At 52.0% G+C, this 20,350-nt stretch overlaps 2 long non-coding RNA genes across 2 annotated transcripts; both read right to left on the reverse strand.

The window, feature by feature from the left end:
* Window positions 1-1,985: 1,985 nt before the first annotated feature.
* LOC139440962 (uncharacterized) lies at window positions 1,986-12,319 on the reverse strand. The gene is made up of 3 exons (XR_011651292.1): window positions 12,113-12,319; window positions 10,684-10,774; window positions 1,986-2,174 (listed from the first exon to the last, which is right to left on the reverse strand). It is a non-coding gene; the product is annotated as an uncharacterized lncRNA (long non-coding RNA).
* A 1,911-nt stretch (window positions 12,320-14,230) lies between these two features.
* On the reverse strand, window positions 14,231-15,353 carry LOC123478308 (uncharacterized). Its single transcript, XR_006653479.2, has 2 exons — window positions 15,208-15,353; window positions 14,231-14,678 (listed from the first exon to the last, which is right to left on the reverse strand). It is a non-coding gene; the product is annotated as an uncharacterized lncRNA (long non-coding RNA).
* Between the last annotated feature and the right edge of the window lie 4,997 nt (window positions 15,354-20,350).

Here is a 20,350-nt window from a genome sequence, read left to right on the forward strand (position 1 = left end):
GTACTGCACGCACAGAGCACGTGCAATGGCCTTAGTGTGAATGGGAAACCCGCAGGGTCTGGCTGCCTGGCCAGGAGGAAAGAAAGCCCCAAGCAGTGTTTGGACAAACATGCTGCTTTTATTTCCCTTCAGAAAGTAAGGGAACCCACAGTGAGAGCTGTCAGCTCACTGGGGCTGCACGCAGAAAATTAAAGGCAAGGCCAGAGCACACAGGCGCACGCACGATTCCAGGGGGAAGGCGTGGGGGCTGCTCCCGAAGATCCGAGGGCCCTGTGGGCTGGCCCAGCAAGGGAGCAGCTCAAATCCCTCAAGTCTGTGGTCACCCCAGACCCTTTCCCTGGTCACACGATCACAGGATCTGTTTCAGGCTCAGCTCGGTGCCCAGGGGCGTCTATCAGGAGGGCCCCCTGGCTGCCCCTTGTTATGGCTCTCCATTTGGTGGCCGCCGGACTGGGCCACGTGGGACTGCAGTGCGCAGCTCAGAGCAGGCAGCAGTGTTTCCAACAGACACCCAAACACCTGTTTTTCTTGTTAAGTAAAAACAAGTTAATAGTCACAGCAAAACCATGAAAGAAAACCACAAGTGACCTAAGGATTTCTGACTCACCCCCAGACTGGGTACTTTGTGACATTCCTCCAAAAGCCATCAGCCACCTGCAGCGCGCTGAAACTGCTGATGGGCAGCCCTTTTGTCTCCGCACTGGGTAATTACCGCGTGTGCCTGCTCCCAGATGGCTGGCCTTCAGATTAAAAGAAAGAAGAACAACAACAAAACCACCTTCCCCCTAAGCCCAAGTGACTAAGAAAAGCTGGCAGGGACCCTCCCTCAGACCATAATTGTGGGAAACCTCTTGCAAAACAGTTTTCTCTGCAAGATAAACTGTGTCTGTTCCCAGCAGTCGAGTGCCACACCCCAGAGAACGGTGAGAGATTTCCTTTAAGAAACCTCCAGAAAACATTTGAGATGCTTGCTCTTCTGGGCGCTGGGAATGGCTGTGAAGACTTCCATCCCGAGAGATGTGTATTTTGACTTTAAAAGGATAAATACAGCCTCCAGGATAGGCATGACCCATGCACAATTCTGCAAACCAGGGGCGGTTCGTGCCACTCCTTCTAAGGCCCATCACCGCCTGTGTGCAAAGGGCGCGCCACACGCCAGGCACAAGTCAGGGCCCTCTCCTTGCTGGCTGGGCTCATTGCCACCAGCCCTGCTGTCCAGGACAGTGTGGGGTCAGCCAGGCCCACAACCACCCCAAAAGAGGTGGCTGGCGTGAAGCTGCCACACCCTGTGTCACATAGCACACAGGTCACAAGTTCACACCTGGCCGGAAGTGGCCTGTGCCACACCAAAGGCTGCCTTTCTTACACTGGATGACAGGCACGGGGTGGGGGTGGGGGTGCTGTGAAGCTGCCTGTCCCAGCACTGCCCTGGGGGACTGGGGCTCTGACCCTCTCGGGCTCTCCAGCTCACTAGGGTGTGACAAGAACACTGAGGTCACTGTAGGACCCAGTGAGGGCAGCCGCCTCTGTCTGCCCTCAGCCCAGCACTGGTCCATGGGCCTCTCGGTGCCCCAGTCACCTGCCTTGCTGTGCCCCCTGGGCTGGGACCCTACAATTCCCAGACCGCCCAGGCACCCAGGGACACCTCTGCTTCCTGCAAGCTGACCCGTGGGCACAGGGCTAAATCCCAACACAACTGCTAGGGATTTAGAGAAACCACAGAGGACAGGGAAGCAGAGGGGCTGCCTAGGGCACATGAACATGTGGTACATGTTCCGTGAGCAACATGTGAGGGCACAAGAGCATCTCTGCGCCAGGAAAGGTCTCTCTACACGGAAACCCAGCCTTCCCCAGTGAGTCTAAGTTGTCACCTCTTTTCCTCGGTTGGTTGTTCTGTAGGATGAGTCACAAGAAACACAACATTCACCCAGTGCCTTCCGAAGTTTTCCACCACGTTCACAACATATGACCTGTTGATATGGGATCACAGCCGACGGACAGGCAGGCAGCTGTGCCGGAGGAGTGAGACACACAAGGTCTGTGGGCCTCGGGGGCCCGGTTCAGCGCCGTGAACATCAGATTGCCACCGTTGTCTGTGTCTGAGTTTCGGAACGACAAGCTGGAGCACTCGGTTGCTTCTTGTCTTTTAGAACGCTGTTGATGGCTGTAGTGAGCTGCAGGAGAAGGGGTATGATTACACTGTTTGCAATGGGAGAGCTTCTTTAAAAGGGAAGGTGTCAGTTTAAGCCACAGGGTACGTGACAGTGAAGAAGACGCACCCCCACCCCCACGCGCAGTGTGACGACAGCCACAGCCTCCGTGTCCCACGACAGCTCCGAGCAGTAGGCAGGTGTGCCTGGGTGCTGATGCAGGTGGAGGAGAGAGGAGGCTGCACCGACACACCTGTGTCCTGTGAAGGAGACAGGTGTTGTCTTCCCTGGTTAGGACGAAGCAGCGCTGAAGACCTACCCCTGACATGCTGCCTGCAGCTCTGCGTCATTGCCCACACCGCTCGGGCTCACCCATCGGGCTTCCTTCACTCCCCCTTCAAATGGTCAGGTAATGACCTTGTTCCTCTGATACAGGCCAGAGAACCTGTCTGCAGACTCCTACACACCGAGTATCACGACAGATAGCAGTGCAAGAACACTCTGCTCCCGCTGCAGAAGCCAGCACCCACAAAGGACCGTCGGCCCCGCAGGTCTAAGCCCCAAATGCGTTGGGCCGAAGGAAGGCCATGTGGGACACCTGCCGCTGCTGGGACAATACGATGGGTGCCCTGGGCCTCCTCTGCCCCGTGGGCTTCAGGGTCTGCACATACACATCTGATCACTGCCATTCAGACGGGGGGACTGAGACAATTACATGAGGTCATGAGTGAAGGCTTTGAAGACTGGAAAAGCTCCATAAGTCCAAGTTATTTTAATTTTTCTAAAAACAACTTTTTTCCTGTTTTTTTTTTTTAGTTTTTCAATTACCATTCACAATCAATATTATTTTGTATTAGTTTCAAGTGCACGGCACAGTGGTTAGACAATCATATTCTTTACCAAAAAAAAGAGAAAAAAAACCAAACCACATTTTTCAAGCCACAGAAAGTAATGAGCCCAAGGATATAATCATAAGTGATTTCAGGAAGAAGTTATTTCCCACTTCAAGCAGAGGAAGCCAGTGGGGAGGAAGGAATGACAGGAGCCTCATTCTCCTAAGAGCAGAGCCAGGGTAGTGGGGGCGGGGTGGGGCTGAAGGAGAGCAGAGGAGGGCGGGGACTGCAGGGACACTCTGGAGAGCCTGGCAGGGGGACAAGAGAGGTGTGGGGAGAAAATGAAGAAGCCCAAGGCCATGAGGCACGTAAGACTTGACCATGACTGTGGCCCTCTGCTCGGTGCTCCACACCCCAGGACCCTGTGAGGACTCCAGGTGTTGGTTTGGGACTGGGGTTGATGGAGGATGTGCCTGGGACTCAGGTGGAGGGGCCGCACTCACTGCCACTACCCAAGCTTTCCTTCCTAAAGCAGGCGAGCAGAGGCCCGCTGGGGCCTTGGTCACCAGTGTGCACTATACAGGCAACGATTCCTACATCACAGGCTGAAGGGCAGAAAAGACACCTAAACCAATATTTCCAAAACGATACCCTTCGTCACCACCATGGCCACAGAAACGGGGTTTTATGGTCGAAAATCATCGAGGGAAATGCTGCCTGATCGCCCTGAGCAGGTATTTGCTCAGTCTGTGATATGCTAATGAGCTTTGTAATCAAGGACTTGGGGAGTCAGTGTTTTCCACATGTACTTGACCAAAGATCCTTCTCAGTGAGACACCTACTAACATCTGGAACACAATTCACTGTTCATCATTTTAAAGAAGAAAGAGAAGCTAAAGAGTGGAAGAACTTGCTGAAGGTCACATGAGTTCCTGTCCACTCCCCCAGATGCACCTGACCCAGGCGTTCCACGTGTCCCCCAGGTAACCTCCCAACACTCCACCTTGTCCTGCTCGTGCACCCGCCCTTCCAGAACACTCAGAACCCAGCGATGTGCAGGGAAATGTAACTGAGCTGTAAACCATGTGTTCCCAAGCTGATAGACATACTGATCATGATTGGCTAGAATGGCTCTGCAGCTCACATTAGCATTGGTTTATGGGGTGGTTCATCCATTAGGAGCCAACAGAATCTAACCAAACAATGGGCTTTTGAAATGATCGTGGAGACCTGCTCCTCCCCACCTAGAAATGCCTCTCTCACTGCCTCTTGATGGCTCGTGGCAAGACCAAGACAGATGACCCCCTCCTGCCATGGACAAGGACCCAGGGCCAGCCCTGGAAGAGAGGGTCCTGTCTGGCACCCTCACAAGAAGGCTGGTTGGTGAGAACTGTTTGAAAAACTTGTCTGCATATAAAGGACCCAGTAGCCTGTCCTCTCCCCATCTCCTTCCTTTTATCTGGACCAGAAAACAAAAAGAACTGTGATCTTTCTTTGTTGAACAGAAGTAAATTTCTGAGCCCTTCACTGCTTCTGTAGTAGCCCTCAGACCCAGAACCACCAGCACGAAGGTGAAGAGACAAGGAGGAAAAAGGACTGCTGGACTGAAGTCAGGGACACAATGATAAGAGGAGAGACAGGGCCAGAAGAAATGCGGCCCACAATGTTCAGGAGGGACACATGCCATCAGCTCCCTACCCAGCATGCCTACCCCCACCCCACCCACTGGAGACTGCAAAGGGCAAGACCAGGGTGCCTGAAGAAGGCCACCCAGCTGGTCACCCTCAGACACGAACAGCCACAGCTCCCCAGTGCCCCAGTGAGTGTGGCACAACCTACTGTTCTCTCTGTGCAAACGGGGGGCAAAGAAGCTTGGTGCACCCCTGCAGGGGATGCTCCAAGGCCCTCCTGGATGGGATGAAGTGCCTTCCTCGGTATCGCCATGGATGGAAGCCCTCACTGCACCTTGGTGTGTGTTTGCCTGAGAGAAAGTTGCTGTAGCTTTCACTCCCACATTCATTACTACAGCACCACCAAATGTCTGCAATGCCAGGACCTGAGCAAAACGCAGTCAAGCACCAGCACAGACATGTGAGGAAAGCCCAACTGGGGGTGGGAGCGTATGTCCCCGCCTGGACCAGACAGGTACAGTCAGGCTCCAAATCCTGGCAGCTTGGCTACTAAGCCTATGCTCTTACTCATCATCCTGACTCAAAATAGCTGTTGACTATCAGTTCAAGACATCAAGCAAGTTGTTAGAAACAGCTCCTTATAAAATACTGTATACCCTGCCCAGGGTCAAGAAGGAAAAGAAGGGGGAAGAAATGACAAAGAAGCATGGTGCCGGACTGCTCCTGTGATGGCCTGGTGTGATCCCGTTGGCATAACGACCACGCACACATCGCCTGGTACCGGCAGCTACGGAGCCTGCAGCTGGTGCAGGGAAGAGAAAGCAAACCAGATGACGTCACAGCCCTGTGGGCAGCATTCTCTCTGGGGATCTGGATCACAGCCAGAATGGACTTTCCTCGTTGCACTTCCCTGTGTTTGCACTACTTTCATTTTCAGTGAGTATGATTTCTTTTTACAGAAATTTTTTGAAAAAATCAGTGTTCAAGGAATTCCAGCCAAGATGGAGGCGTGGGTAGAAACACTTTGCTTTCTCGCGCAACCAAAAGTGGACAACAACCAATTTAAAAACAAAAACCAACCAGAACTGCCAGAAACTCAAACTGCACAGAATTCTGACAACCAAGGAGTTAAAGAAACATTCATCCACACCAGTAGGAGGGGCGGAGACTGGCAACCAGGGTGGAGAGGACTCGCAGCAAGGCAGGGGCTGGAGGACCAGGTGGTCCCACATTTGTGCATAGATAAGCCAGGAGGAACAACTGGGGAGTGAGACAGACCACAAAACCCAGGTTTCAGCACGGGAAACTAAAGACTCAAAATCTCTGACTATAAAATCTGTGGGAGTTGCGATGGCGGGAGAAACTCCCAGTCTCACAGATGAATCCATTGGAGATGCCCACAGGGTCCTACACCATATACAAACCCACCCACCCAGGAATCAGCACCTGAAAGGGTACAATCTGCTTGTGGGAAGCGAGGGAAGTGACAGAAAGTGGGGTGAGAACCGAGCATGTGCCATTGTTCCCTCTCTGACCCCTTCCCACAGACAGTGCCACAACGCAGCAAAGAAGGTTGCCCCACCCTGGCAAATACCTAAGTCTGCACCCCTTACAATGTAACAGGTGCACAGAGACAAAGAAATATGGCCGAAATGAAAGAACTGATCAAAACCCCAGAAAAAGAATTAAGCAACAAGGAGATAGACAATTTATCAGATGCAGAGTTCAAAACACTGGTAATCAGGATGCTCACAGAAATGATTGAGTCTGGATGTGAAATGAAAGAAGAAATGAAGGATACACAAAGTGAAATAAAATAAAATGTGCAGGGAACCAACAACGAAGGGAAGGAAACTAGGACTTAAATCAACTATTTGGAATAAAAGTAAGAAATAAACGTCGACCAGAACAGAATGAAGAAAAAAGAATTCAAAAAAATGAGGAGAGGCTAAGGAACTTCTGGGACAACTTTAAATGTTCCAGCATCCAAATCATAGGCGTGCCAGAAAGAGGAGAGGAAGAGCAAGAAATTGAAAATTTATTTGAATACATAATTAAGGAGGATTTCCCCAATCTGGCAAAGGAAATAGACTTCCAGGAAGCTCAGCAAGTCCCAAAGAAATTGGATCCAAGAAGAAACACACCAAGGCACATCATAATTAAGTTACCCAAGATTAAAAATAAGGATAGAATCTTAAAAGAGATTAAAAGCAAGAGAAAAGGAGACAGTTACCTACAAAGGAGTTCCCATAAGACTATCAGCTGATTTCTCAATTGAAACCCTACAGGCAAAAAGGACCTGGAAAGAAGTATTCAGTCATGAAAGGCAAGGACCAACATCCAAGATTGCTCTATCCAGCAAAGCTATCATTTAGAATGGAAGGGCAGATAAAGTGCTTCCCAGATAAGGTCAAGTTAAAGGAGTTCATCATCACCAAGCCCTTATTACATGAAATGTTAAAGGGACTTATCTGAGAAAAAGAAGATGATCAAAAATATGAACAGTGAAATGACAACAAAATCACAGCTATTAGAAATCGAACCTAAAAACAAAACAAAAGCAAACTAAGCAAACAACTAGATCAGGAACAGAATCACAGAAATGGAGATCACATGGAGGCTTATCAGTGAGAGGAGGAGAGGAGAGAACAGGGAAAAGGTACAGGGAATAAGAAGCATAAATGGTAGGTAGAAAGTAGACAGGAGGGAGGTTAAGAATATATGGGAAATGGAGAAGCCAAAGAACTCATATATACGACCCATGGACATGAACTAAGGGGGTGAGGGGGGGGTGGATGCTGGAGGGTGGAGGGGTGCCGAGTGGAGGGGGATAAAGGGGAAAAATATATTGGGACAACTGTAATAGCATAATTAATAAAATATACTTAAAAAAAAAAAAGATCGGTATTCAATCCCAGTCCTCAGAGCTCACAGTCAAGTTGGGGCGATCCGCCATAAGCTAATAAAGAGGAAAAAGGGAAAGGCCACCCTGCTGGGAGGGGGAAGCACACAGAGCCGGGCCAGACATATCGGCCGGGCCTGGGCGTGGGCAGAGTGTGCAGGGCAGAGGCCAGAGCAGGGGCCACACCAGCCGAGTTCACAAGGCCAGGAGGTGTTTCTAAAAGATTGGTTTTGGTGTGTTATTGTTTTTATTGAGCTAAAAATGTTCAAAACATGACACAAAATAACACAGCAGTCTTTTTTTTTTTTTTCTCAACCGCTGGAAAACTGCATGCCGCAGACCCAGAAGGTTTTCTTGGAAGGTCAGGGTGTGGTGAAGGGGCCAGGCATTGCCCAGTTCAGACGTGGGAAAAGCAGGGTACACACAACTCCCCCTAAACAGAAACACAGCAGCGGAAGCTCTGGGAACAAAAACCACAGGTGAGTCAGCTCGTGGGAAACGTGGACAAAGCCTCCATCCCCTTCCAAAGACTTGGGAAGAACTTTCCAGGAAAAGAAAAGCTCACCCCAGCAGGGTGGCGGCGGGCTAACAGCCCAGGGCAGCGCCTCTCCCTTCCCTCATCCCCCAGGCTGACAGTGGGTGACTGTCAAGCACATATCTGCCCCTGGGAGGAGGTCAGCCTCCCTCGGCCTCACTGAGGACTCCAGGTCCCACCTGGTCCACCTGTGTGCAGAAAGCAGAGTGCAGTCACTGGAGAGGTGACGGAAAGGGTGAATAGACACCATGGCTCAGCTCTCACCACTGTGTTTAATCACATGCCATCACTGTGATTCACTGAACCCAGTTCCCTAATCATACAAAGCACACCGCAAAGTCTTAAAGGAAAAGTGTATGGATGGTGATGTGGGGGAAGGGCGACTGAGAGACAGCTCTGCCCGGGGAAGTGGGGCAGAAAGCACGCCCTCCCTGCCTGCGTTAACCCAAGAGCGCTGACGACGGCAGACCTCATTGCCGCTGCACTGAACCCAGCTCTGTAATGATGACCTCGGGTCACCCTCATGACCCAGTGAGGGGCTTCTCCTCTGACCTCATCTACTGACAAGGAACCTGGGTGCCAGGGGTGAGGACATGACCTGTGCCACCCAGCAGCCAGGCCGACTCCAAGTCCCAGGCTCTGGAAACTGCCCCAAACATGACAGCGGACAGCTTCACCCCAATGTGGCATAGGCATGGGACCAGCCTGACATCCAGGCTCAACAGAGCAAAGCCTGAGCTGGAGTGGCAGCTCCCCAAAGGGTTTGTCACCCCAAATATCAGCCACACAGCTGGTGACAGAGGTGGGCTGTGCAAGGTGTAGGCCTTTTCGCCAAAACATCGGCAGAACCCCTGGTGGACTGTAAGTGCTCAACCGAGGGTACCTCCTGCCCTGGTGATGCAGCCGCCGCTCAGGTGGGAGAAAGCACCAAGGGAGGAGAAGGGGGCAGGCCAGCAACACTGGGCAGACACCGACTGTCAGTGTCTGGTCCCCGCGGTAATGGGTCCGGCTCAGCCAGCCGGTTGCCATTGGCAGGTTTGGGAGGTGTGGCAGCAGTGACCTTGGATGGTAAGAAATGCCTGGAGTCCTTCAGCCATCTAGGCCGCTACCTGGGCTCTTGGCCCCCACAAGGCTGCATGCTCCTGGACCCCTGCCAGCAGCAGTCCCTCTGCGGCTCAAGCCACCTTTGGGGCCCAGGAGTGTCCCTGCCTTTACCCTGAGCATCACCACCCACTTTCTCTTGCTCGAGGCTCAGGCTCCAAGTCCCTGGGTGAAGGAGGGCAGATGGCACTAACCTAAGACAAGCCCTTCACCCAGGCCCACAGGCCCCACGATGTCACACCGTATGGCCCACGCATTTTCATTGGTGGCACGTCCCATGCTTCCTGGGGTTCTCAGAGAGGCCACCTGCTTAGATGGATGAGTCCCCAAGGGAGAGATGCCTGAAGGGACGAGGCTGATGTGGCTCCTCAGGGTGGCTCTGAGACGCTGCACAGCTGCCAGTCACATCAAAAATGAGCCTCCTGTAAGATACTGACTGAATTTATAACGATGTCCATTTTTCCAATTAAATAGCCTCCTTTTTAAAATTTATTTTTCAACTACAGTTGATATCCAATAGCATATTCATTTCAAACATACGGCATAGTGATTAGACACGTGTGTGCCTTACAAAGCGATCGGCCTGGTAAGTCCAGCACCCCCGGGCAGCACGCCCAGGGACTCCAATATTATTGACTGTGCTCCCTCCGCTGCACTGACATCCCCGTGACCTTTTTACAGCTGGCCATTTGTGCTCATTAATCTCTTCCGCTTTTTTGCCCACCCCCCAAACCCCTCCCATCTTTTTTTAAAGTAAATATTACTGATTATGCTATTACAGTTGTCCCAATTTTTTCCCTTTGCCCCCCCCCCACCGTACTCTTCCCTCCAGCAATCACCCCCCTTAGTTCATGGCCATGGGCCATACATATTAACTTATTGTGTCCTTTTAAATGTTTTCTCTCTATAATGCTTTATAATCTTCCATGTAGAAGACATACATATCTTCATTCAATTTCTGTTGAGGTGTTTGATATTTTTTTGGTTCTATTAAAAATGGCACATTTCTTTCTAAAAAAGAGAGAGACAGAGAGAAACAAAGAAGGAAAAATGAGCCTCAGGTTCTCAGCAGCTGCCAGCCAAGCGTTTCCCACAGTGAGTGAAGGGAGTGCGGCCCTCTGCTGGGCCTGCTAAGTATTCTCCCTCAATTCTTATACTAGTGCTTTCTGTATATTTACTAAATATTCAAGTAATAGACCAGTCCTTACTTGTGCAAACTTACAAAAGACGACAGACAGTCTAAGGCACAAGCTTACCCACCGTAGTCCCAGAGACTGAGCTGATTCAAGGTCCCAATGCCTGCAGACAGCGACACCCCACAGGCAGAGGCAGGTGGAGGGGTGAGAGCCTGCCCTGGGCAGCTGGAGGGTGCCAGGGAAGGCCTGACGGTGAGGCAGGACAGGCCAGATGGCGGAGGCAGAGGGTACTGAGAATGCACACAGGCCCCCGCCGGACACCTGAGTGGCCCAGGTGGGCTGTGCTGCGGAATCTCAGCCTCCATCACCCAACTGGCGTCTGAGGAGTGAATTACCTGATGGCTCCTGGCAGGATCCAGGAGCGTGAAGGCAGCCATGGGCAGCGTGTAGAGGCCTGCAGAACCAGGCAGCAGCGTTGGCAGGGGCCTGGGGGATAGAGTTGGACATCTGACCACTTCCTGCACCCACAGAAGACCCTGAGTGTGGCGACTTTGTCAATAGAGAACAGTTAAGTAATGAGATTACTTCAAGAAATCTCTGCGTTCAGAACATTAGTCTAGTGCCTTGTTTTTTTTTCCTTTTTAATCCTCACCCAAGGACATGCTCTTTGATTCTAGAGAGAGGGGAAGGGAGGGAGAGAGGGAGAGAAACATTGATGTGAAAGAGGAACATCAATCGGGCCTCTTGTATGCACCCCAACAGGGGACTGAACCCACAACCCAGGCATGTGCCCTGACCGGGAATCGAACCTGCAACCTTTCAGTTTATGGGAAAATGCTCCAACCAACTGAGCCACACCAGCCAGGGCTGGTGCCTTAATTTTTTCTTTTTTTTTTAAGTCAAAGTAAATGAGAATATAGCAATGCACAGTTGAAAAACAAAGAAAGCTTATCATGACAAAGCATCCGAAAAAAATAGGGGGGAAATGGAAGGCATGGTGTATTCATCTAGCTGCTTGCCCTCGCATCGTAGACAACATCTTCCCAAAGGGCTTCACTTTATAACGTTTTTAGTACCGACGGCTTTGGAAAACTGCAGCTTGACGAAGAAACTCTCCCATCGCAGAGCCCGCCCATGACGACAAAGGGCGGTAAGAGGACTGGGGACTCAGCTGAGTCGTTAGGACTGACGGCTGCGGGCGGATGGGGACATTCCCGGAAAATGTGCTTTCTTCCTGTCACAGCCAACGTTTTGTGCTTTCTGAGGTGTTTCAGATGGCAAGTATGTATCATACATATATACTGTGCATATTACATGATAAGTCATGTTTTCAAGAATATCGGAAAATGCTGGGGGGGGGGAGTCTATAAAGTAAACAACTAAAGTTCTCCTTTCTTCTCAATCTTTGTTAAAGGTTTAGTGTGCAAACTCCAGAGCTTTATATATTTGTGCACATTTGTAATAAAAATTGGCTACACGTGGTCCTGGCCGGGAAGTTCAGTTGGTTCGAGTGTGGTCCGGATAGGCCAAGACTGCAGGCTCGATCTCCGGGCAGGGCACACGCAAGAATCAACCAGTAAATGCACCAATAAGTGGAACAGCAAATCCTTGTTTCTCTCCCTTTCCTCCCTCACTCCCTCCCTTCCTCTCTCTCTCTCTCTCTCAAATCAATTTTAAAAAAACAATTGCTACATGTATCATTTCACAACTTGCTTTCTTTAACAACTTGTCATAAGATCTTTGATCTGCTTTTCTAACAGTAAAAACAAATCAAGCCATTTCAACAGCAACCCCCCCCCCCTCCCCCACCACTGTATCACTTACCCAGAACCTGGGAGGAAACGGAGTTTGCATGTGTCTGTGATGGGGGTCACACCTGAGGGCTGGAGCAGCATTTCAGTTTAGAAATGACCTGGAAAGTCAAGTCACCCCATGACCCCTCTTCTGGCCAGACTCTCTCTAACTCCCCTCAGGGCTGAGTTAAAAACAGACGCTTCCCGTGAGAGCCCAGACACTCCCCAGAGGTCGCAGCCTTGACTGGAGCGGCAGGCTGAGTGCACCCTTGGGGCCGAGCTCTTTCACAAAGGGAGGCCTGGCACCGCCTAGCTCGACTCCACCTCAGAGGTGGGCCGTCTCCACCTGCCACTGTGGCACATCCCCACAACAGGGGTGGCAGAGCTCACTGCTTTCACCTAATCTCGCGACAGCCCTGGGGAGCTGACATCGTTTCCATTGTCCACATGAAGCCCCGGAGACCCACAGGAATGGCCAGTGTCCAGCCACACCCGCCAGGCATCCAAGACTGGCTCAGCCGTGTTGCCATAGGCCTCCTGACAACCCTCCCCTCCGACCGTGGGACATCCAGCCCTCGCGCTGTGTGTTACCGCACTCCTTCTGGGCAGCAGGAGAGATGACTACCGAAACGCAGGGCTCCACCTTATCTACTGACCTACTGATCACACGGCTTCTACAACCGGGACGCGGGGGACTCACTTCTAAAATGCTTCACTTGATGGGTGCCTGGATGGGTAGGTAGGTGAGAGGACAGGACGCTAGGTGGGGAGAAGAAATGTTCATCGTCACAGTGGTATTTGGGGCAACGTGCCTGCCACCTGCAAGGTCACCCAGCACCCCACCATCAGTGGGGGCAACGGGGTACAGCTCATTTCCAGACGGCTCACTGACAGCCTGTTGAGCACACATAGTCCAGACGGAGGCGCAGGGTCTCCTCCCTTCATAGCAGTCCATGTGTGCCGACCCTTACAGAACCCCCGGAGACGGGGCTTGGAGCCAGCCACCCTCTGCTGAAGCCGGGCTCCTGTGCCCTCCCCTGTAGCTGAGGGGGACAGTTCTTCTTTTGTGCCCTTCAGTCCCCGTACCCGACTTTGGTGTGGTCAGTGGGGAAGGGGAAGCCTCTCTGTGGTCTGGCCTGGGGGTAGAGTAACCACAAGACAATCAAGCCGCTGAAATTCACCTTGCCAGCGCAGAGCTCCTGTGTGCTCTTATGCTGCAAGGACCTCTTGCCCTGATGGGTGTGGGCCAGTGGGCTGGGTGGCGCCCTGCAAACAGAAAGGTCACCAGTTCAATTCCCAGTCAGGGCACATGCCTGGGTGGCAGGCCAGGTCCCCCACTGGGGGCATGCAAGAGGCAACTGATCAATGTTTCTCTTGGAACATTGATGTTCCTCTCCTTCTCTTTCTCCTTCCCCCCACCAAAATAAATAAATAAAATCTCTTAAAAAAAACTTTGATTTAAAAATATAAAAATAAATAAAAGGGCCTCTTTGTGGTGTTGCCTGCTTCAAAAACACACTCGCAATAGATATACACACATCGGCCCCGGGAAGGAGTGTTGGAAGGGGAGAGAAATCGGTCCCCCTTCATTTATCCCATTATCTGTAAGTTTTCAAAACCCAGCTGTGGCTAACAGGAGAAGCTGTGCCCTGCCTGAACAGGCACACCCACGTACCTACTTCAGAATGGCAGCCCCTCCCCGTCCCCACCAGGGCAGTATTTCCCACCAAGCTGAGTCAATGGAATACAGCAAGCCCACTCTTCCATGAGGTAGAAATCATAGTAGGCGAGAGACACTGCACCCACGGATATTGCCTCCAGAAAAGGAGCATTTTAAACGACACCCAGGAGGCACCGAGAAAGAGAAGGCATGTGCACAAAGCGACATGATCCTAATTCCAGGACAGACCTGCTCCTGGATCGGTGTAACTGTGAATCCAAGGAGTAACCCAGCCCGTCAGCGGGGTCCAGTGCCTTCTGGCCCGGCTGCTGCCTCCCCACCAGGAACCCGCCCACTCCTCCTCCAACAAACTCTACCTGGGGCCAGAGCTCCCGTCCCAGCCTCACACGACCCTCGGGCCCAGACGCACACATTAGAGCCGCAGAAGCTCCAGGCTCGCTGACCTAGAGGGGGGCCCAGTGCCCTCAGTTTAATTTTTTTTTTACAGGTGATTTTTTTTTAATGTTTGGTTAAGTTTTAGAAAAACAAGACCCACTTCCAAAGTTTCTTAGTACAGAAAGCTGTTTCAAGTTTGGACCCGAGGAAACGCAAACAAGGTGGTTTCTGAAATGCTGTGGCCCCACTGCTCCCGCCGCACCCACTTCAGGGGGACGAGGACGGTCTGAGTGATGGAGCCCACGACTAAGGCACCATCCAGCATGATGGACCTGCCCAAAGCAGTGTCTTCTTATGTGGCCCTGACAGGACGTGCCGTCTTCCTTTATCCTTATTTCCAAGTCTTGGATGATTTTTCTTAACATCTCCCGGGCTCCCTACTGGCAGTTCCAGCAACTTCCAGTAAGTCAGTGGGTGACGCCTCAGTTACTGCTTCACGACCAATCACAGGTTAGCAGCCAGCAGCACACCTGCATGGGAACTAACCACACAGTAAAAACTAAACCTAATATTCAATCACCAATTTCAAATGGCCATACACAACTGAAAGGAAATTTTAAAGAAATTCAAATGCCCAGGTGCAACTTGGTGCCCTTATACATCTTTCCATTTTATCATATCCCAGGTCAAACACAGTTGGTCTTTCCCATTTAGCTCTAAAGCCTCTCACTGTTCCTCTAAACGTCAGCCTACAGCCTTGAGCTCAGCCACTTGGGTTCAGGTTACAGAGAGCTGAGGAATCGGGGTGGGGATCATGGGACAGGGAATGGACCAGACACCAGTTGACATCGGAAAACCAAAGGTTAAATCATATACTATATCTGAAATACAGGCTGTATAGAGTCATCCACAGCCTGGCCAGCATCCCTCTCCTGAAATCTAACCGCCCCCCCCCCCCCCACTCATCCTTTCCTTCATATCCCCCAGGCCGCCCCCTACCCCGCACCTCTATATGCCTGCCCAACCCCCCTGACAGATTAATTCAGTCCCTCCCTTCAGCAAATACTTACTGAGCAGCTTCCAAATGCCAGCACGGTTCTAGGTAGATCCTGGAGGCAATCCGAAAATAAGACGAAGTTCGTTGCTCCCACATACCTCCTTAAGAGCCGGGAAACAGATCGTTAACAAAGGACCTCCACGCGGTGCTGAGTAACAGGCAGGGCTAGTCAAGGGATAACAGAATGGCAGTGCGTTACTTTAGCGCAGAACCTCCCTGGATTTCTTGGGTAACATCTGGCCTCTTAGCATCCCTAGTAAATCTACAGTGAAAGTCTTCCATAAACTCAAGGAAAATTTTTTTTGAAATGTTTGGGCAAGTCTCTGAAATAGAAATGTCTTGTTAAAAGTTCTTCTATGCTTTAGTATTTTAATAAAGACCACATGAGATTTATTTCTTGGTTATTAAAAAGAAAGAAGAATGGAGGGGGAAACTGCCATTTTACACAGAGTTCCCAGCAAAGCCTGTCTGGGAAGGGACCTGAAGGGAATGAAAGGGCTAGTTACGCAGCTGTCAGGAGGAAGTGCTCCAGGTAGAGAAAGCAGCAGGTGCAAAGGCCCTGGGGCAGGTGCGCGCTTGCCTTTAAGGAATGTCAAGGAGTCAGCTAAAGGGGGAGAGTGTGGATGGAGTGGACTGAGTCAGAGGTGAAGACCCAGGGGTGTCACAGACCAGATAGCGCAGAGCCCTGTGGGCTGCGGAAAGACTCAGAATGGTATTCTGAGGGAAAGGGGGAACTATTTAAGCGTTTTGAGCAGAGGAGGGAGTGAAACAAACTGACTTGTTTTTAGAGGATGCACAGAGTAGCCCGCAGTGGGGACACGGGGAGAAGCAGGGAGCGCAGTGGTCCAGAGTGGGTGTGATGGTGCTCTGAGTGCTGGTGGGGGGCGGGGGTGGGTCCTGGGTATGTCAAAGGGACCCCCAATCTGAGGGATCAAGTTGTCAGGTGTAAGCAAAAAGGAAACCGAAGTTGGTGCCAGGGAGAGGGAGTGGCCTTTGCCTGAGATTGGAGGGTGGGCCTGGAGGAGGAGATGCTGGAAGGGAGCGTGAATAAAGGGTTCAGTGTGGGAAGCGTGGTGGAGATGTGGGGCGGGCAGCTGGCAGTCCACGTCTGGAGCTCGGGGCAGATTCCTGACTGGAGACTTCACTGAGTGGGGAAGGCACAGAGCTGGTGCTTCCATGTGTGCATGTGAGCGCACACACACACACTCCCAGTGTGCATGTTTGACCTTCAGAAGGCTGACCGGACGCAGGTGTTTGCTGGCAGTTGGATGGATGCCATCAGCCTTCAGGAGGAATTAAGTCATGCGGCCTTCAGACATACAGCGCCTCGCTCATGTGAAGCAGAGCAGGAGGAGAACGGCTTCCAATGAGCCTGGGCTCTCCAGCGTGTGGGTCTAGAACGAGGCTTCACACATCACACCTCCAGAACCACTCCAGACGCTGTGTCCCAGCACTTACGGCTGACCTCTGTGGGGTGGAGCTGGGTCACTTTCCTGCCTCCCCCACCTATGCGTTAGTCCTCTTCCACGGCCTTCAGCAGGGTCACACTGCTCACCTCTGTAGGGGTCTCCCAGCCCTCCGCTTTGCTGGACCCATTCCTCCTGTGCTGTCAGAGACCGTCGGAGCCCCATCCTTCCCAGAAGTGCTGCTGTGATCCTGCCCCAAGGAGCCCCTGTGACATCCCTCCCCTGGCCCAGCCTGGGCTCCTGGCCTGTACCACGAACCAGGCACATCGCACATTGTCCTGTAATGGGGGCCCCTCTCCCCCTGCATCTCTGCGTCCTGGCTTCTCCAGTGCTCGGCACCAAGCCGACAGAGAGAGGGCACTCAGGAGACATCTGTCCCTAGTGCTGATGGGAATGCGGGCAGAGCAGGGCCCCTGGCACTGTGCCGGAAGGGACCAGTGCCCTGGCAGCCCTGCGGGGACCACAGGCAGCCTTTCCCCTGCAGTCAGCCGTCAGGAAGTCCCAGGCAGAGGGAGCTTTCGCCCCATGATCTCTCTGGTACCTGGTGCTCAGCCCAGCTTCCTCCTGCTTCTTGTGAGGGTAGAAAACACCTGTTTCTCACACACTGTGGCTTTCCCACCTGTTTGTCTACATGGACATTGGAAGACGACAAAATAGGGCTCCCCGGGGCCAGCTCACAAGCCTAGCACCACCTTCCAACCAGGAAGGGTGCCCCCCAACCCCGATGAAAGAGCCTCCTTTAACGGTAAGTTACTCTAACTGTGTACCCTGTGTGGTATGTTTCAAAATTGAAAGAAAATGCATCTCCCACAATTACAGCCATTTTGCAACAAAACCCCACAGTTTCCCAGCTTCTTCCAAACCTATTATTTTGAAACAGAAAAATCCTGCTGTTTCCCATGTGTTCTCTGTTGACTAGCCCGGTGTGGGCAGGAGGCCACCTTCATCCCTGGGATCGCCTGGGACTCCTGGATCTGAGATAAATTAGGTGACAATGCACACTGCTCCCTTTCAGGGAGGTTTCAAAAGTGGGTTTGAAAGGAGATGGGGGCACCCCAGAGCGACACCAAGGTGGGGGACTTCATTGCTGACCCCCAGGGAAGACATGGTGCCTGCAGATCAGAGTGCTGGTGTGGGGGACGCCTCTCACAGCCCGTCCACTGGCCTCCAGCACTGGGGCAGGACCCCACACCTTCACAAGGCCGGAGCTGTTGTCCAGGCATCCCCAGTGTGACATTTCTAGTGTCCAGTCACTGTTCTCAGTGAAAAGAGACACCCCCCAAACCGGCTTCAGATGGGGTGACCTCACCTACCCAGGGTCACTTGATCTAGAGTCTTAACCTCCAGGTGTGTCCCCAGCTGAGGCCTGGATTCCTCCTGCTGAGCCATAAATAAATCAGGGGTCCCACATCCACCTCGGCCTCAGGAACTGGCAAAAACAAGTGAAGCAGTGTCCAAGAATTTAGGACAACGTGAGGGAGCCAGTTTTTCACAGGCCGAATTTTGCCTAGTGGTAAGTAAGCAACACGGTCTAAATGCCACAGATCTGGGGACACCATGAGGCCCACAGACATGGTTCGCGCCCACCATGACATGTGCGTGTCCCCCAAAAAGGGGGGTGAAGGACTCTAGGAGAAGCACCCAGGTCTGCCTTGGGAAGGTGCAAAGGCTCAGCGAGCAAGAGTCTTCCCAGGTAAGACACAGTGGCTTGGACCGCAACCTCTGAAAGCTGTCGGTTCTGAAAACCTTGCAGAAAGCTCTAGCCCAAAGTCAGGGCTTCCACCCGCACAGCTCTTCGTATAATTGGGAGTCAGTGTCACCAGGTGTGAGACACAGAGCCATTGGCCCCAAGCCAAGCATTCAACAGCAACCTTCCTTGACCCAGCTATTCATCATCTCAGATTTAAACTTGACCTTGCCAGCCCCTGCCACACGTGGGATAAAGGTCAGCATGCCATGAAGTCTGCATGAGTAATTGCTTTCCCTGGTTTGACGGCCACAGATATTCTTTTCTCACTGTCAGACATTGCCTGAGCCCAGGATGAACCGGAAACGCATTTGAGGCATACGTGCAAAGGGACACTCGGGAGACCTGACTCACATATGCCATGGCGGGTTGTGTTTGGTCTCTTCAGGACAACACGGACCCTGCACAGCACCCAGAGTTCAACACTGGGGTCATCTCATCTATAGACAAGCAATCACCTTTTGCCTAAGAGCCACATACCTAATTACACGTGGGATCCAATAAAAAACTTCTTGAGAACCGCTGCACAGAGAGATACCCATGGATGTCAGGAAGTCCGGTCATGTGTCCTGGACTAAAAGTGCCCATTTTGGAAACAAATTGCTACAGCCCTCTTGGAAAACAGTAGGGTGGTGTCTTACAAGGCACACCCCCGCCCTCTGACCCAGCGAATCAGCGAGAGAAACGAAGACAAGTCCATACAAAGGCCTGTCCACGCATGCTCGCAGCAGCTTCATTGGTCACCCCAGACACCAGGAACGGCTCGAGCGGCCATCAGCTGGGGCACAGGAGGACAAATGGTGGTGCGTCCCTGCCGTGCAGGCCACTCAGCAATGGAAAGGACTGAGCGCTGACACACAGCAACGTGGACAAGTCTACATGGTGCTCGATTCCGCTGATACAAAATTCTCCAAAAGGCAAAACTAGCAATAGAAAACGGGCCACTGGCTGCTGGGCCCAAAACGAGGGGTGACTCCAAAGAACTTAAAGGGACCTTCTTGGGGGCAGTGAGTGTCTGTACCTGAATTGTGGCCATGGTTACACTACCCCCTGTAAATATCCAAATACATTCAGGGTGTGCTTGACATGGGTTGGTTGTGTTTTATGTCAATTGTATCTCAATATTTTTTAAGGGTCCCACCTTCATTCTCTCCTCCAAAACAACCATTCCAGAAACTCTGTGCCTCTCCTCCTTCAATGCTCTCCCTGCTGCAGGCAAGTCCCTGTGGAAAGCACGGTTCTGTGGAATGAGCCTGGGAGGGAATCCTGGAGACCTGTCCCTCCTCGAACAGGAGGCTCTACCCCAGGACAGTGACACATCTTCGGAAAGCCAGATCAGAATCCACAGCCTGGCCCCTATGCTCCCCAGGGAAAGCAGACAGACAGGAAGTGTTCTACCCCCCACAGAAGAAGGGGGTGCCCTGGGCAGTCAGTCACTCGGTCAGCACAACCACCCTGAAGCACAGCACAGACGGGGCAGGTGTTCCCCATTCCCGGGGGAGAACATGGGCCACGAGGGTCAACCCCATGAGCTCCTGGGCCACGAAAGGCCAGTGCAATCTTTGGAAACCCGCCAGAACTAACATGAAAGACACCGGGAGTATGAGCCGTGAACATCTGTAATGCAAAGAACAGGACGAGTCTGTGAAAGTCTAGAGGTACAGGAACACAGCAAACGTAAGGGCTGACCGCCACCCCTGGAAGTTCCAGCCAGGTTCTAGAGGACCAGAATCCTCTTTCCTCCTCACCAGAAAACAGACTATGGCGTTTCTTATTTAGGGAACAAAGGATGAAGGCTGAATGTATTGTTTCTGCAAATTTACATAAGCACCCAACCTGGGAAAGTTCTTGAGCAAGAATGTGAGGTGCCCGTCGCTGGTGTTTGCAGGTCAGCAAACTGACCACTTTCCATTGCCTCGCCCTCCTGGAAAGCTGTTGAGCAA

The sequence above is a fragment of the Desmodus rotundus genome, chromosome 5 (assembly GCF_022682495.2).
Source record: "Desmodus rotundus isolate HL8 chromosome 5, HLdesRot8A.1, whole genome shotgun sequence".
Lineage (NCBI taxonomy): Eukaryota > Metazoa > Chordata > Mammalia > Chiroptera > Phyllostomidae > Desmodus > Desmodus rotundus.